The sequence below is a fragment of the Macrosteles quadrilineatus genome, unplaced genomic scaffold, assembly GCF_028750875.1.
Source record: "Macrosteles quadrilineatus isolate MER2022 unplaced genomic scaffold, UCM_ALF_1.0 Scaffold_6__1_contigs__length_79288215, whole genome shotgun sequence".
Lineage (NCBI taxonomy): Eukaryota > Metazoa > Arthropoda > Insecta > Hemiptera > Cicadellidae > Macrosteles > Macrosteles quadrilineatus.
The window spans coordinates 39,312,959-39,333,558 of NW_026542599.1; the positions used below are offsets into that span (position 1 = coordinate 39,312,959).

Consider the following 20,600-nt stretch of genomic DNA (forward strand, 5'->3'; position numbering starts at 1 on the left):
AAAATCAGTTTCAATAATTAACTTAATCAATTATCTCCTTTATTATACAGACAAACAAAACAATACACTATGAGTGCTACAACTTTACATAAGAAATGTTTACATTTGCAAGAACTGCGTTTAAATGATACCAAGACAATTTGTAGGATAATGGAGTCTATTTTTTACAATTGATCCTGTAGTTGGTAAACACCACAACCACGTAGTGAGAGAGTAGAAATATTTCAAAGTCAATGTCACCCAAAATCACTTGAACATCTACACATAGGGACTAAGCTAAACAAGCTCCTACATTTTAATACAGTGCAGTCAGTATGAAATAAACGGGATAAAAGAGTGAATTACAAGTAACATTTATAAAGGGATCAAAAAGCTGTTTGATAATTTATTCAATAAACAATATTTACTTTTAGAAATATAAACCTTGCACTTTTACAAACAATAAAGATAGAGATTTTTACGTAATTAACTTAAGTTATTCATTTGATGAACTGGTGTTCATTACTAAACAAAGACTTCAAAGAATGTGAATTCCCTCTGTGTTAAAACATGCCTAGCACGTCAGTGGTGCATTATTTCAGCAAAGGTTGTTTTTGATTAATAATTTCAATTTGAAAGTGTTACAAAAAGGTTTTATGAATCTGAAAATCACAAAAACCCTGTATAAAGGCTATGTATCCGAATATGTACGGTTGGAAATATGTCTGAATAATATTTATGCAACGTAAAATATACTATGTATTAGAAATAAATGTGTTAAAACCACTAACATATGATGTAGGTCTATATCTCTATTTCTAAGGATATTGTTGTAAAAATATTAACTGTGGTTTTATTATATTTTTTTATTATACATCGGTAAGAAAGATTAGGTTGTTACAAAACAATTGGTAAGAAATATTTGGATTAATATCCCTACTACATATAATATTTAGTAAAAAATTTTGTCCATTAAGCATATACCTTATTGCTTTATAGACTGTATCAAACAAAATCCAAAGACAATGAAAATGTACGATAATTTGAATTAACTGGACTGCAAGAGGTAAGAAAATTACTATTGTAGAAGGCCTAAGGAATTGTTTTAATTGATCTGACATTAAATAATTACATTTAATATGTTAGTTATAACATTTTTAACACCTCGTATACTACATATTTAAATTGCACATAAGTATTAAACAGTTATAAACTATTCCAGTAAGAAATTTGTCACATAAACTTCAAGTTACCAATTAATTAGAGTGACCTCACTCTGTAATATTATTCATATAATCATTTATTTTGCTTCTGTCAAAAATAAATATCTCGACTATTGGTTTTTAAGTTGTATATAACTGAAAGTTTAAGCCACATGTACACATAAAAAATTACAATACTTGAAATTAAAACAGTGCATAACATAAATTGTATTTTTTATTATCAATTATACTTTTATTTACGTTTTCAGAAAACCAATTCATGTACAATGCCATATTTATTGGTTATATTGATTGAATGGCTGGACAGGTTATAGGTCGACAAAAGCTTATCTGCCAACATAACGATTATGGTGGTCCATAAATTTCAAATTATTGTGTGGGGAATCGATAAACGTAGCTTTGGCAAAGGTTTTAACCTTTAACATAAGACGATATTGGTTTAAGATATAAAGAATTTTGTATTTTCATTGTACTTATTTACTGAATGTAAATACATTCTTTACATACGTTACTTTAGGCTATATTGTAGTATTAAACATTAAACAAATTCATATTTTGCCCGAGGATGATATTGTTATTATGTTAATGTGGATGCCTTAATTCGTGTAATAAATACAATCAAATATAACAAACGCATTCAAAATGTTTTATTATACGAATCATTTTTACAATAAATTGTTAATAACTGTTGTTTTTTTTAAACGTTGTTATACATTTTATCCAGACGAAACATGTACTTTCATGTTTGAGAAGCATTGCGTCGAGAATTTCTGAAGCAAAATGACGGCTTTTGATAAATGAAGACACAACAACCGCCAAGCGGGATGTGAAAATGTTCTTCTCTTTCGTAACTTTTTATGTGATATATTTGTTATCTACAGTGTAAAATTAAATTCCACATTTATTCATTTTCTACACTATATACTGATTTGTTTGTCCCTTTAAAACACGATTTATCCGTCTTCGATTGTCGAAAATATGCAAAAGAGATCATTAATAAAATACCCTTTTCTGAATCCTCACCAAGAATTTTCCTGTGGTGTTGTACTTTGAATAAAATTTTTAATTTGACTGTTACAGTATAACATTATACGTTATAGATATATACAATGTGTTATATATATATAAAACATATTTTTGATAAAGCACCACAATGTTGGGTGCCGCAATGTAAGAGCCATAATCCTGTGGTTGTAGCGTTAGTGGTTTCGATTTGAAGTGGTAATACATTATTTCCCCGCTGAACAAACTTCAGGCATTACTCTATCGTCTTACTTCCAACTGAAATACGTTATTTTAAACACAATTTGTTTTATCATATTATTTATATTAATATGCCATATTTAAAGTTTCTCTATGTGATAGTAACAGATGTTTCAACAACTCGTTTTAATCCTTTACATTATTAAAGTTAAATAACACTTTTAATTTTTATTGAGAAACCTTTCCCATCGGTCTAAACATTTTTAGGTGTTTATGACAGTTACTCTAGGTATATAAATTTTATCATTTGGTCATTGCGAATAATATGGTAATAAATTGATGTAACAATTAACAAACGATTTACTAAATAAATACCCCCGCCGCAGCAAACCTGCCGACTAAGCGAATTTCCATTTGTCTGAATTGATTTTCAGTTAAATATATTTTAATAACATTAGGTTTAACGAGTACCTAGGTTTGCTGTTACAAGGAAACTAATAAAGTGTGTTTTTGAATAAAATATTGATAGCTTAGTACAAAATAAATAAATTTGCCAAGTTTGATCAAAATATATCCATAAACTAGCGAACTACAACATTTGACAATATTCTCCATAAGAATAACATGGGAATTTTTAATTTACAATTTTTTGAATTTTCTCCGTTACTAATAATCGAACAAAAATACTTTTATATACTAAATTATTTGTTTTTTTAAGCTCTTTAAAAAGGTCTAAAGAGAAATAGGGAAATTTTGTGTTTTGAGGGTCAAAAGTGAGGAAAACCAATTTTTGCCCCATAAAACCCCCGTAAAGCCCCGTTTCCATGGTCCGATTTTGCTGGTTCGCGAACTCATTCAAGTTTATCCCGCTTTACACCTTTAAACCAAATTTCATCAAAATCGGACAAAAATTACTCAAGTTATCGCGTTCACGGACGTATATATATATATATATAAGTCTAAGTAGATATATTCATGTCACTTCTGGGCCAAAAAAGGAGCCACTCAAAAATTAAATGAATTTTCCTATTTTTTTATACAATATGCTATATTTTTACCCTTTTAGGTCAATTTCTAACATTTTCATATTTTTCTAGAAAAAGTATACAATTTTGATGAAATTTTCATGAATATGTCTATATTTTCCATAAAATTGACTACAAACTGAAATGTTTTTAAAAACAAGTAAAATTTTAAAATTGTTTATACAAATTTAACTAAAACAGTTTCTTTATCTTTGAATGTTTTAATTTCAGTAATAATTAAGTTTAAATCTTTTTTATTTAATTCTTTAATTGTTTTTTCATCAAATATACCAATAAATCTATGAGGTAAATGAACTTTACATTTTTCTAATTCAACAATAATTGTTGGTCCATATTTATCTTTAACTTTTTCAAATTTTTCTATTTTATATTTTGTATTCAATTCTAAACTTTTTATTGGTTTATATTCTTTGAATTTACATTCTCCAATATTATTAATCTCTTCTAATAGATCCATTTATTACAAAAAATAATTATAGAAATTTTAAACAGTTAATAATTGAAATATATGAAAAGAATTTTAAATATCACACAACAGTTTGTTAGAACTGTTGTGTGATATTTAAAATTCTATTTTTTTAAATAATATCTGATGTATCACTTATGTTATCAGAAAAACCATTATGTTGATATATTATGCATGGATCATTTAAAGTTGATAGATGTTTTAAGAATTTTAAAAAAATATTATCAAATTCTGGTTTTATATAAAAATTTAATTCTAAAAGTTTAAAAATCATTGGTAATAGTTTTTTAAATGATATATTTCTTTTTGTAAAACTAAAATATGCATTAAAAATTACTGTAATATTTTTTTTATCTTCAAAATTTAATTCAAAATCAATATTGAATATTTTGTTTAAGAATTGATAGTAAAATATCCAGTTTGTATAATTTCTTTGTTTTAAGAATAATTTTATATTTTTAGGTGTTATTTCAAAACTATTGTCTAAAATACATAACGTATAGATTTCATTGATTAATTGTTGTGTGCGATATGGTTGAAAATGATTAAATTCTCTTAAAATATTTATAAGATGTTTGTTTTTATTTTTTCGTTTATTAATCTTTTTTTCAAAAATAATTTTTTTACATATATTACATCCTATATAATTTTTAGTAATTGTAAAGTTATTAAAATTACGACATTTATAACATATATCCATTTATATATAAAATGTTTATATCTAAATGGAAGAACTTATTCAGTGTCATAAATGTAAGAAGAAAACTAAAAATATTAATCCAGAAATTGTTGAAATGAAGAATGGTTTGTTTAGAATTGCTACTAAATGTTCAATTTGTAAAACAAATAAAAGTAAAATAATTAAAAAGGAAATTAAACCAATAATAAAAAAGGAATTAAATAAAAAAGATCAAATAATTGAAGCTAAAGAAATTCATGCTCTAATAAGAAAAAAATTTCCAAAAAGAAAGATAGTTACATTAGGTATTGATGATTTATGGGCAGCTGATTTAATCATTATGAAAAATTATGAAAAAGAAAATGATGGTTATAAATATATGTTGAATGTTATTGATACATTTTCTAAATATGTTTGGTCAAAACCATTGAAGAAAAAAGATGGAAAACATGTATCTATAGCATTTGAACAAATAATTAAAGATTCAATAAAAATTGGCCATAAACCACCAAACTTATTACATACAGACAAAGGATTAGAATTATTTATAAATAAAGAATTTAATGGAATTTTAAAGAAATATAATATTAAAATGTATCATACAGAAAATGAAGAAAAATCAAGTATTATTGAAAGATATAATAGGACTCAAAATGAAAAAATGAAAGTTTTATTTGAAATTAATAAAAATTTTAGATGGATTGATATTCTTAAAGAAATAGTTAAAGAATATAATAATTCATATCATTCAACAATTAAAATGAAACCAATTGAGGTAAATAAAGAAAATGAAAATGATTTATTAAATACAGTGTTTAAATATATCCCACCAAAAATAATTACAAAATCTAAATTTAAAATTAATTATAGAGTTAGAATAGGAAACAAAAAATCAACTTTTTCAAATAAATATAAAAACAATTGGTCAAGAGAAATATTTGTTGTTTCCAGAATTAATAACACAAATCCTGTTACATATAGTATTAAAGACTTGAATGATGAAGATATACTTGGTAGTTTTTATGATTACGAATTGAAGAAAACTAATTTGTAAAATTTTATACTATATAAATGGAGAAGGAATGTTCAAAGTGTAAACAATTAAAAAATATTAATAATTTTTATAAAAATAAAAAATATAAAGATGGATTACTTTCATATTGTAAAGAATGTGATTTAATTTATAGAAAAAAGTTATATGATAATATTATAGTAGAAGAAAAAAGTGAAAAAGTATGTTTGAATTGTAAGGAAACAAAAGATATGGAAAATTTTCATAAACATTATTATAGTAAAGATAAAAAATTTGCAATTTGTATTGAATGTGTTAGAAAAATGATGAGAGTCACAACCCATTGTGAATGTGGTAGAGATTTAAAATGGCTTAGTTATCTTCAAAAACATTTACAAACTAAAATTCATAATAAAAACATAAATAAATTAGAAAATTCATAAAAATAATATTAATTTTTGAAAGTATTATTTAAAAAAATTACTGGTTTTAAAAAAGTTTAAGTTTTATTTAAAATACTTTATAATTTTTAAATTAACACATAAATATTTATCTTAATATTTATATTTTACAACAATAATTATTTTCAAATAAAATTATTTTTAATAAATCGTGCAAATTTTTCTCCTAATAAATGGAGCGTACAAATAAAAATATATTATGCCCTTATTGTAATAAGAATATATTATCTAAAAATTATAATAGACATTATAATTCAAAGAAACATTTTGAAAATAAAACTAAATATGAAACTGAAGTTAATAACTTAAAACTTTGGTGTAAACAAAATAAAATAGTTGATTATCAAAACGAAAATTTAGATCAATTAAAAGAATTAAAGAAGTCATATGATCCAACAAATTATTCACTATTTAACAGTGAAAAATTAAAAGAAATTGCTAACAAATTATCTGTTAGAAATGTTGACAATTTAAATAGAGATGAACTAATTAAAAGATTAAATAATATCAAACAAAATCCTAATAATCTAAAATATAGATCATTACAATTTATTCAAAATCTATCAATTAAAAATGGTATTAAAATAAAAGATAAAACTAGAAAAGAATTGATTGGATTATTAACTGATCATTTAAAAAATAAACCAATTCCAAAGGAAAATGTAATAAATATTCAGGAAGTGTCATCATTAAAAGGTTATTTTCAAGAGTATTATTTAACAAATTCAAATGATGATTTAGATATATCTGAATATTTAGAATCACAAAGAAATGAAATTAAAAAATTGATTGAAAAACAAGAATTAAAAAATAAAAGAGGTCAGTTATCATTATCTTGTGAATATGAAAGACAATTAGTAAATGGTGATAATCAAAAAACCCAAATGTATTATCCTTTAAGAAGTTCAGATATATTAAACACTGATGAATTTATTGATGATCAATTTAAAAAATTAATATTAAGAGAAAATTTAAATCAACCATCAAAAGGATCTGGTTGGTCATTAAAAAGATGTTTAGATTTAAATTTAAAAATAAGTAAACATAATTCATTAAATGGTGGTTCATATGTTGAATTACCAATTGAAATAAAAAATAAAAAGTGTTGTATAAATTTCAAAAATAAAGATGAATATTGTTTTATTTATGCAATTAGATGTGCTATTGATAAATATGAAGATAAAAAGTTTGATCATCCACATAGAGTAAAACAATATAAAAATTACTTGAATGATGAAATTTTTAAAGAATTTGATTATCCAATGAGTTTAAAAGATATAAAATTATTTGAAAAAAGATCATTTGATTCTAAATATAATTATCCATCCATGTCAATTAATGTATACAGATTTGATGAAGATAAAAAGATTGTTCCATTACAAATATCTGAAAATTACAATGCGAGATTAGATATTGATCTATTGTATATAAAAAATGATAATAATTCACATTATGTTTTAATAACAGATTTAAGTAAATTTGTTTCTACTCAATTAACAAAAAGTAATAGACATAAGAAATTCATTTGTAGAAGATGTTTAACACATTTTTACAAAAACAAAGATTTAAGTGAACATTTAATAATTTGTAAATCTCTTGAACCTTGTCGACCAATTATGCCATTTTCTGGTGAAACTGTTAAATTTGAAAATTATTATAAAAAACTTGAACATCCTTTTGTAATTTATATGGATTTTGAAAGCATTCTGAAAAAGATTAATACTTGTGAAAATAATCCAAATAACTCATATACAAATAAAATTCAGAAACATATACCTTATGGATTCACAATTTATTTAGTTTCTAGAGTGACTAATAAAATATATAAACCAATTTGTTATAGAGCAAAAACAGATGAAGAGTTGAAAAATGTACCAAATAAATTATTTGAATACTTAGATGAGATTTCAAAGTATATAGCTAAAAAATATAATTCGAAAAACAAAAAGCCTATGAGTTTAACTAAAAATGAAGAATTTGAATATCATAAAGCAAGTGTTTGTCATATTTGTGAAACTAGTGGTTTTGATAATGACACAAGACGAAAGGTAAGAGATCACTGTCATTTAACAGGAAAATTTAGAGGTGCAGCACATTCAAGTTGTAATTTAAATCTAAAATTTCCACAAAATATACCTGTGTTTTGTCATAATAGTTCAAACTATGATACACATTTGTTTATCAAAGAATTAGCTAAAAAATATGGTAAAATTGATTTAATAGCAAATACTGATGAAAAATATATAAATTATTCAGTAAATTCAGGATATGGTTATGAAATTGAAGATGATAAACCTAGAAAATTTGTAAAATTCTCATTTGTAGATACTTTTAGATTTATGGCCTCATCAATTGATAAGTTAGCTAAAAATCTGAAAGAATTTAAACACTTGACTAAATTTATAAAAAACATTGATATAATTGAAAAAGATGATGAAACATTTGAAATATTATCTTCTAAAGGTATATTTCCTTATGAGTTTATAGATGATATTGAAAAATTAAATTATGATAAAATATTAGATAAAGCACAGTTTTATAGTTCTTTAACTGATGAAAATATTAGTGATGATGATTATAAATACTATCTAAAAGTTTGGAATAAATTAAAAGTTAAAACATTAGGAAATTATTCTGATTTATACAATATTCAAGATGTGATGCTATTAGCTGATATATTTGAAAATTTTAGATCAGTTTGTTTAAAGAACTATCAATTAGATCCTGCACATTATTTAACATCACCATCATTAGCATGGGACTCTATGTTAAAATTAACAAAAATAGAATTAGAATTAATAAGCGATTATGATATGTATTTGATGATTGAAAAAGGTATAAGAGGTGGAATTTCTCAATGTGTTACAAGGTATTGTAAAGCAAATAACAAATATACCAAAAATTATGATCCTAATAAACCTGAAAATTACATGTTATATGTAGATGCAAACAATTTATATGGATGGGCCTTAAGTCAAAAACTACCATATAAAGATATTAAATGGATGAATCCAAATGTATATACAACTGATGAATGGAAAGAAACTATATTAGAATTAGATGAAAATGCTGATTATGGTTATATTTTAGATGTTGATTTAGAATATCCAAAGGAATTACATGATAATCACAAGGATTTACCATTAGCTCCTGAACATTATAATAATAAGCTTTGTACTACATTATTTAATAAAAAAGACTATGTGGTTCATTCAAGAAACTTAAAATATTACTTAAAAAAAGGATTAAAATTAAAAAGAGTCAATAGAGTGATTGCATTTGATCAAGACAATTATATGAAAAAATATATTCAATTGAATACAAAATTAAGAGCTCAATCAAAGTCAGATTTTGAAAAAGACTTCTTCAAATTAATGAATAATTCCGTATTTGGTAAGACAATGGAAAATGTTAGAAATAGATGTGATATAAAATTAGGTAATGAAGAATATTCATTAAAACTAGCTAAAAAACCAAACTTTAAAACATTTAAGATATTTGATACCGATTGTATTGCTTCTCACATGATTAAAGAAAAAGTAAAATTTGATAAACCAATTTATATAGGATTTTCAGTTTTAGAATTATCAAAGCTATTGATGTATGAATTTTATTATGAAAAATTGAAGAAATTTGATCCAAATATAAAACTATTATATATGGACACTGATAGTTACTTTGTGGAATTAAAGAAAGATCCTTATAAAATTATTAAAGAAAATATAAATGATTTTGATACAAGTGATTATAAGAAAGATCATGAATGTTTTAATGAAAAGAATAAAAAAGTAATTGGAAAATTTAAAGATGAATTAAATGGTGAAATTTTAGAAGAATATTGTGGATTAAGATCAAAGCTATACAGTTATGAGTTTGATAAGAAAAATCCAGTTAAATGTAAAGGAATCAAGAAAAGTGTTGTAAATAAGTCAATTAATATGAATGATTTTAAGAAATGTTTGTTTGATGATGTGGAACAATATAGAGAGATGACATGTATTAGAAGTTTTAAACATGAATTATACACAGTGAGAATTAACAAATTAGCTTTAAGTAATAAAGATAATAAAAGATTTGTATGTGAAAATAGAGTAGATACATTACCTTGGGGACATAAAAATATTACTAAATGAGCGATCAACCACATGCATTAATTATACCAAAAGAAGTTTTAAATATAAATGATAACCAAATAATATATTTATATCCAAATATGACTTATGGTAAAATATTTTTATTTAGATATAAAAATTATAATATATATCAGAATAAAGAAGATATAAATTTAAAACCATATAGAACTAAAATTAAAGAATTTATTAAAAAATATTTTTAATAAATGGAAATAATAATTATACCAAAAGAATTAATAAATAGTAAAAATGATCAAAAATTATATTTATATAAAACAAAAATATCAAATAAACATTTAGTTTATCTTTTTAAGTACAACCAATATTATGTTTATCACTTAACATTTAATTTTTGTATTATGCCATTTTTACATATAGTTTTAAAATATGTTAAAGATAGTTTTAAAGAAAATGATCAAAATATAACTAATATGTAATATTTATAGTTGAATTATTACAATTTATAGGTATATAACTTTTTTCCAATTTATTAAATTCTTTCTCTTTTATTAAGTTGTTTTATATCATTTTTAATAGAACTATATAATTTACATTTATCATTTTTATAATTTATTTCTTCAAACTCTATATTATTTAGTTTTAAAACTTTTATAAACTTATATTTTTAATTATTTAAACGAGTCACAATATTAGTGACTTGATTACTTCTTAATAAATTCCATAAATTTTATCATTTATTTGATAATTAAACCTTAAATAAACCTTTACAAACTTGTTTTTTTAATCAATTAATCTACTTCAAGATTTTTATGATATAAAAAACTTTAATAATTTTAATAAATTTCATGTTTTTTAATAGTTTATTTGATAATTAAACCTTTATAAACTCATTTTTTATCATTTATTCACGCGTCGCGATTTTTGCGACGCGTCAAATATTTAATAAATTCCATAAATTTAATCATTTATTTGATAATTAAACCTTAAATAAACCTTTACAAACTTGTTTTTTTAATCAATTAATCTACTTCAAGATTTTTATGATATAAAAAACTTTAATAATTTTAATAAATTTCATGTTTTTTAATAGTTTATTTGATAATTAAACCTTTATAAACTCATTTTTTATCATTTATTCACGCGTCGCGATTTTTGCGACGCGTCAAATATTTAATAAATTCCATAAATTTAATCATTTATTTGATAATTAAACCTTAAATAAACCTTTATAAACTTGTTTTTTTAATCAAATAAACTGGTTGCAATTTTAGTGACTTACATCTTAATAAATTTCATAAATTCAATAGTTTATTTGATAAATAAACCTTTATAAACTTATATTTTTAATCATTTAAATCTAATTTTATATAGAAGATTCTTTTTTTAATTTTAAATACACAATCGATCTTACATTTTCATTATTCAATAAATTTCCTTCATTATCTTGAATAGTAATTTTAATATTTTGAATTTTATTTATATTTTTTAAAGGAACATAATTAATTTCATTTGGCTTTTCACTAATCTTTAAACCATATTCAATATTTGGAAAGAAAGAATATAAAATTTCAGATTCTCTATGTAAATGTAAATGATCTTTATGATTTTCAATGCTAGGTTCAACTAAATTACAATGGATTTCAATAACATCAAAAGGTCTTAATTTTGGTAATTTTATTCCTTTTATTAATACATTTGGTTCAATCATTTCATCTTTTAACCCTAATAGATCAATTATGAAAGCTGTGACTATAATTTTAACAGGTGATTTTATTACAATAAAAGGACCATTGTTTTCTAATAAAAATTCATTTTCATTAAATTTATCATATTTATTTTTAAATTCTGTTAAACTTTTTGTAAATAATTTTTTTATGTCTTCTAAGGTGTAATATCCTTTTTTTATATTAAAATATTGATCAATTGTTTTGTTTTGATCAATAATACTAAAACCATATATATTTTTATAATCATTTGGTACATTTAATATAAAATTATCTGAATAAAATCCACAAAGACCAATACTATAATTTCCATCTAAATGAATTGGATGTTCTAATCTTAGTTCAATCTTTGAAGAATTGCCTATAATTTTAAATAATTTCATCTTATTTAAATGGAAAAATTTGTAAAGGAAAAAAATAAGATAAAATTTGATACATATGATGAAAAAATCAAGAATAATCAACCAATTAGATTGTTAATAATAGGATCAAGTGGTTCTGGTAAAACAACATTACTATTAAATTTTATCTATAAAAGATTGATACCATACACAAATTTATATATTTTTAGTAAATCATTAGAGCAGCCTGCATATATAAAACTACAACATAGATTTAAAAATATTGAAATGAACATTAACAAAAAAGTTGCAAATTTCTTTGGTTCATGTGAAGATATAATTTCATTAAATGATTGTAAACCAAATTCATTAATTGTTTTTGATGATTGTATTTTAGAAAATCAAGATAAAATAAAAGAGTATTTTGTAATGGGTAGACATAAAAACATATCATGTATTTATCTTTCACAATGTTATTCAAAAGTTGACATTAAATTAATAAGGAATAATTTAAATATGTTATGTATTTTTAAGCAAAATAATCATTATGTAAAACAAATTTTTGATCATTTTGTAGGTTCTGATATGTCATTTAATGAATTTAAGGATATTTGTAATGATTGTTGGAAAGAAAATTATGGATTTTTAACTATGAATTTGATATTAAAAACAAATGAAGGAAAATATATGAATAAGTTTTCTAATATAAAATTTTCTTCTAAATAAATGTGGTGTATGCTTGATTTAATTGTTGATAAAATATTTGTTATAATAATATTTGCCTTATCTTTAGTGTTTATTTTTTTTATTAAATTTACAGAAAATAAAAAATGATGTGTTTGTGTTTATTTTTAGATTTACTTATTATTTTTGTTTTATTTATATTAATCATTAGTGTAGTGTTGATTGTGCTTAATCGACATAGTTTATGTTTATGTTAACATGGTTTATGTTTATGTTAACATCATTTATGTTTATGTTAACATATTTTTTCTTTTAATAAATGGATAACATAACTGTCGACAAGGCTAAGAAGTTAGATGAAATTGAAAAAAAATTAATAAAAGAATTTAAAAATCAAATTAAAATTGATGAAAATTATGAACAAATTAAACAAAAAGCATATGAACCAATAACATCTGCAATTGGTAAAGTAGAAAATAAAATTGGTGATGTTTTAAATGAAAATAAAAATTTAATGGATTTAGTACCTATTGTTAATCAATTTGCTAATATGTCAATACCACAATCTGAAGAAGAATTTATGTTACCTTCAAGTACTCCATTTAGACCAATAAGAGAACAAATTATTGAAGAAGAATCAACATTTATAGATCCAAATATTGTTTCACCTCAAATATTAAATAAAATCATTGGTCCAATTGCACAAAAATATTTACCTAGAGCAAAAGATGATAAATTTGGTTTGTATTGGGATAAACATAAAAAATCATTTATGATTGGTGATAAAACAACAGTAATTGATAATGATGATTTACTTGTTAATGGTAAAACATATACTGGCACTCAAGGTTTATGGAGATTATTGACATATAAAGACAAACCAGATGATAATTTATATAGTCAAGATGATTTAAATAATTACTCAAAAATTTTATGGGAAACAGATTCAATTTATAAAAATAATGATCCAAGTACTAGAAAACCAAAATCAAGTAAAGGTAATAAATATATGAATTTGATTAAATTTATTTGGGATTCTAAAGGAAATATTGAAGGATCTGGTATTAGAAAATATACAGAAAATAAAATTGAATACAGATATATTGATGATTTAAACAAATTGGAAAGTATAATCAATTATATATATGCTCAAGAAAAAGCTGGAAATAATAACTTTATCAATGAAAAAAGGGCTATTAAGGATTTTATTTCAAACAAATTAGATGAATTAATTGAAAAACCTGATGGTATAAAATATTTAAAAAGAATATTACCAACTATAACATCACCAATTATAGGTTCAGGATTATTAAATGATTTTATAAATAATTTACCATTTGAATTGCATGTACCTGGTTTTCAATATCTAGGACCTGGAACTAAGCTACAAAAAAGATTAAAAAGAGGTGATCCTGGAATAAATGATTTAGATAAAGCTGCTAAAGAACATGATCTATTTTATAGAGATCATAAAGATACAGAATCTAGAAATGATATTGCTGATAAAATATTACAAGATAAAGCATGGGATATAGCAACATCTAGTGATCATGATATAGGTGAAAGATTAGTTGCTTTACCAACATCAGGTGCTATGTGGTTAAAAAGAAAATTTGGAATGGGATTAGAAATAGGATTAAAATTTTAACCTATATAAATGGAGAAAGTTAAGGTAAATTTAACTGATTATCAAAAATCTAAAATTAAATCTGCTTTTAAGAAAAATAAAAATTTGACTATACAATTTGAAATAGATCAATTTAAAAATGGTAATGGTGTATTATTATTAACTAAAAGACAATTGAATAAATTAGAAAAACATAAAAAATTAAATACTGGATTAAGACTTGAATTTTCTTATAATCAACTTAAACAAATAAAAGATGGTGGTTTAATAAATGAAATATTAAATGTTGCTGATTATATTCCTGGCATAAATAGTTTAACACCAAAAGTTAGAAGAGGAGCTAAAGTAGTAAAAGACAATGTTATTCCAAAATTTAGAGAATTTATAAATTGGTTAGATCAAGAATTAGCTAATGTAAAAGGATCTGGATTAGATGAAAAAACATTAAAATATGTTAAGAAAAAAATTTCAACCCATTGACTTTAGCTGATTTAGAAAAATTATGTCAAAATATTAAGAATTTTAGAGGTGTTTTTATGAGAGATATGCTTCCAAAAACTGTTAATAAATTTGAATGTGGTGTAGTCAATTTAGATTCTCTTTCTGGTAATGGAACTCATTGGATATGTTATTATAAAAAAGATAAAATTAAATATTACTTTGATTCTTATGGAAAAATTGTTAATAAACCTTTTAAGGAAATTGTTAAATATTTAGGAAAAGACAATATATTTTTTAATGATTCACAAATTCAAAATTATAATGATCCACCTATATGTGGTCATTTGTGTGTTTTTGTATTAAATGAGTTGAATAAAAATATAAGATTTGATAACATAATCAATAAATTAATTCTTAATAAATATGGATTCATTAAATATATTTGATCTATTTGGTAGACAGAAAAAAGATTTAATTGAAGTAAAAAATGATTATATTAATTCAAAATTAAATTCCATTTTTAATGATATTAATAAGGATTTAAAAAACCATATTAAGAAAACTAATAATTTGGTTAATGCTATTAGTCTATCCAAAAATTATTTAATTATTAATTCTAGAAGGATTGTTAATGTAAAACCAAGCATTAACGACTATGATGTTGTCATAAAATCTGAGTTAAATGAAGTTTTAAATTCTATTATTAAGGTTGGTAATGATCATTCAAAAACTAAACAGGATTTAAATGAATTAGTTAATTCATTATTTAATCTAAAAATGTATGTTGAAGATTTAGAAAAACAACTTGAAGATAAACTTGCTGAAAAAATAAGATTAGTAACTGCTGGATTAGCACAAATATTAGAAGATAAACTTAATACAGAAAACCAAGAAGATCAATAATTTTTACTATATAAATGGAGTTTATTAACTGTCTTAAATGTAAACAAAAAACCAATTCTAAAGACATTCAAACAATAAAATTAAAAAATAAAAATATGGTTAAAGCAAAATGTTGTATATGTAATTCAAAGAAAAGTAGTTTTACAAAAATTTCCTCCTAATAAATGGCTCTATATAATTCATTTGATTATTTCATTATCAGAAACCAATTTCTATTAACCAATGAAGATTGGGATATTATTTCAGAAAAATATGAATTGAATGATGAGATGATTAGATTGTTTCAAAATAAATTGAATTGGGAAAAAATTGCTAAATATCAAATTTTGAATGAAAAGATTATTACTGAATACATAAATTATCAGTTAAAAGATCATATTGATTTGATTTGTAAATACCAAACATTATCTCAAAACTTTATTGAAGAATACAAATATATGTTGGATTGGGAATTACTTATTGAAAACCAAAACTTATCTGCTAAATTTATTGTTGATAATGTTAAAGAAATTCAATATTTTAAAGATAAAAATGATTATGATACTGTTGATTAAACATTTTTCAGTTGATTAAATAGATTTCAGTTGATTAAAATTCAAAATTAATAAAATTTTACTTGTTTTAAAAAACCTTTTTCTTTCCATATTTTTTCATAAATTTTTCCTTAATAAATGGCTAATACTTATGAAATTGAAAGAGCTGAATATAAAAATTTTTATCCTTTATCTAAACTACATTTGAATGAACCAAACAAAAAAACTGAATTTAATATTGATTTTGGTGATGGATTTTGTTCATCTAAGTTTCAATTTTATATTTCAGGATCATTAAAAAAATCTGATGATAAAGACTATAGTGCTACAGATAATGTAAAGTTGATTAATAATTTTATACCATTCTTATTTTCAAAAATTGAAATTAGAAAACATAATAAATTAATTGAGGAAATTGAATATCCTGGACAATTGAGTACAATAAAAGGTACTGTTACTTATTCAAAAACAGAAGCAGTATCCAACATTTGTAATGGATTTCAATCGGATTTCAAAAAAACATTTGAAGCTGTGGGTAATCTATCACATTTTGGATTAGGTTTCTTTGAAAATGTTAATGTTCCAATATACAAAGGAGGATTCAATATATGTTTTGTTAGATCTGAAGATAATGATGCTATTTTTAGATGGAAAACTAAAAAAGTTGATGGAACTTTTGATGATACTACATTACCAGGTGTTGGAAAAGTAATTATTGATGACTTTTTCATTAGAGTTCCAATAATTGAGTATAAAACTACAAGTAAAATTCAATATATTAATGAAATAACTAAAAAAGAAAAAATACTATTTCACTTTAATCATTGGCAATGTATTGAACAAAAGACAATAACTGGAAAAACAGTTAGTTTTGATATAACAAATATTTATCGAAACATCTATAATCCAAAATTTATAATAATTGGTTTTCAAAAAGGTAGAACTAATGATCAATTATATGACACTTCAAAATTTGATAGTATGTACATTCAAAATATTAGAGTAAAATTAAATGGTCACTATTATCCTGATGAATTAATAAATCTAGATATAAATAATGGAAAATTTAGAATTTTATATCAAATGTATCAAGATTATAAAAAGGTTTATTATAACAATAGTGAAATGTATTATGATCCAACAGAATTCATTGAAAATAGACCATTGTATGTGATTGATACAACAAAAACTCCTGTTAATATTTCTGGTTCAAAGAATGATATTATTATAAATATGGATTTTGATTATGATATAACTGTTGCTAGTAAAACTAATTGCTATGTGGTTGTTGTGTCTGAAAGATTATTAGAGTATAATGTGATTAAAAATGATATAACTGAAATCAAATAAAATTATTATAAAACCACCATTTATTTACTACTTTTTGACATATTTTTCAAAATATTATTATATTTTATGAATAATGAGACTACTATTGTTAATTTAAAATTTGTTTCATAAAAAAATATTAATAAATAAAAATTTTTGATTTTCAAGGTCACAGGAAATAAATATTTTAAATTTATTATTTAATAAATTTGTACTTACCTTATAGATATATCATACCAAATTTCATGAAAATATCTTTAAAAACAAAGAAGTTATTAAGGTTTTTAGTTTAAGGGTAGTTCACCCTAAATTGGAAAATTTTAGTAAAAACATTAATTTTTAACATAATTATTCATAATTTTTAAGTTTCAGAATCTTTTGATAATTTTTTCAATTTTTTAAAAATAAAATAAAAAATAAGGGATAAAACTACCCTTAACATAAGTCAAAAAATTATTTAATATTCAATATATCTGTATACCAAAATTGATCAAAATTGGTTGAAAAACACATGAAATATAACACTTATAAGTTTTAATACCATATTTTTACCATAGCAACATTTTAATTCAAAGAAATAATAGAGAAATCTCATTTCATGGTGTTGGCTAACTTGCTTGCATTTGACACTAGCGAACCTAGCGGGATGACCTTGCGTAATGCGACGATCATAGTACCATTTATCAAGATCAAACACAAACTGTTGTGTCATTTTAGACTGTTCAGTGAGTTGTTATTCACTAGTAGTGTTGTTATTAAACTATTATTATATTAATATTAAAACATGAATAGTGAAGTGAATTGTGATGAGGATATTGAATTAAACAGTGATGTGTTGTTAAGTGATATAAATAACTATACTAGTGAAGAAATATCAAAAGACTTTAGCTATGCAAACTTAGCTAAAGATATTGCTTTTATGAAAAATATTGGAGCTATTCAAGATTCATTACATAAGTTAAGTTATAACAATTTATGTGACTTAGCACCAATAATATTAAACTTAAAAAAACTATATATTAATGAAATAAAAAAAGTTGACATAGAAAAACAAAAATATATAAAAGATTCTAAGTTTATTAATATTATGATTGAAATTGATAAAACAATAAATTGGTGTGAAGCAATGGCTGAATGTGGAATTATATATGAAAAACTTGACAATGTAATTCTGAATTTTAGAGACTTTGAAATGTTTACTCATAAAATAAAAAATGGAAACATAACACTAGATATAAATGAAACTAAAAAAAATCTTCAATATCTAAACTATTTTGAAACAAACTTTCATGCATTATCATTACTTTCTTCATATTATAGAGGTTGTTATTATAATACATTAAAGAAAAAATTTTCTTTAACAAATGTGCAAATTTCAGAAAAGTTTTTTCTTAATAGAAAAACCATTGAACGATATATACAGTTATATAATATCATTGTAAAGTACCCATTATTATTAAAATGTAAAATTTCTACTTATGATCTAATAACTTATTCAAGTAAAATTGATTCATATATATCAAACAATGATCATCTTAATTCAAAGTACAAAAAGAAAATTACAAATATAGTTATTATATTTAAAGAAATTCATCAAGAAACAAAAGAAAATATTACTTACAATATACATTTATAAATATAATAATAAATAAACATATATTTATTATATTAGATTTTTTATTTACACCTTTAGTCCACCTTAGTGCATCAAAATAAAATGGGTTATGTATTATTAAATATTTAGAGTTCATTTTTATTTTTATTTTAAGTCATGATATAAGTAAATATAAGCTCAAACCATATATTGTAAAGTATTAGATTAAATAGATTTTTTTCTAAATTCAAATAAGTTTTCAGAATTATGATTAGATTATTAATAAGAAAATAGTACTTGTTAAAAGTTTTCAATAATTGAACAGCGGAAATATTATTTTCAGTGCACCATTATCTAAAAGCAGATATGATAACAGCAGATACTCACATTTTATTTACTCTTATAAAACATTGTTCACTAGTTTTTGTTTTGTAGTCAATTTTATGTAAAATATAGACATATTCATGAAAATTTCATCAAAATTATATACTTTTTCTAGAAAAATATGAATATGTTAGAAATTGACCTAAAAGGGTAAAAAATATAGCATATTGTATAAAAAAATAGGAAAATTCATTTAATTTTTGAGTGGCTCCTTTTTTGGCCCAGAAGTGACATGAATATATCTACTAGTCTATATATATATACATATATAAAAATTTGAACGAATGGTGTTTTTGGCCTCTGGGGACATCAAAATGAAAAAGTAAATCGGTCCTGGGTGTAGGTCTTACCGTGCCACCTACGGTAATAGCTACTTCCCTATAGGGAAATTCGCTAAAAACTGATTATTTCAATGATTTTAATCGTTGAGAACATCTAATTCGATATTTTGATGTAAAAAACTATCCGTCACTTCCAAATTTGGAAACTTTTCAAAAATAAAACTTTAAGAGTGGTTAATAACATTACACTACATTCCTACTTTTATTTTACGGAATACAATGAATTGGATTTTTCACTAGGCTAGGTTTTATTTTTGTGTATTTTTATTTAATGTATATAATGTATTGTGTTTGTTTGTTTGATTGAGAATTTGTAAATTTTTTAAAGGGAGGGTCTGGGGATTAAAGCATGGTATGTTATAATTCAAGTGAGAATTTACCTGAAGTAGCATAAACAACATATCCTAGTAGACGTGTATTTAATAACTTTTCATGCTAATTGCAATTAAAAAGTTAAAACAAAAATAATAAGGTAGTTTAAATAATAAGGATTGTGGCTCCATCAACGAATAATTATGGACTATATATAAATTCGA

The 20,600-nt window shown here is 22.5% G+C and overlaps 1 protein-coding gene across 1 annotated transcript in view; it reads left to right on the plus strand.

Annotated features, from left to right (window-relative positions):
- The window catches only part of LOC128996846 (zwei Ig domain protein zig-8-like), a 315,132-nt gene that overhangs the window by 107,417 nt on the left and 187,115 nt on the right, over positions 1-20,600 (plus strand). The window lies entirely within an intron of this gene.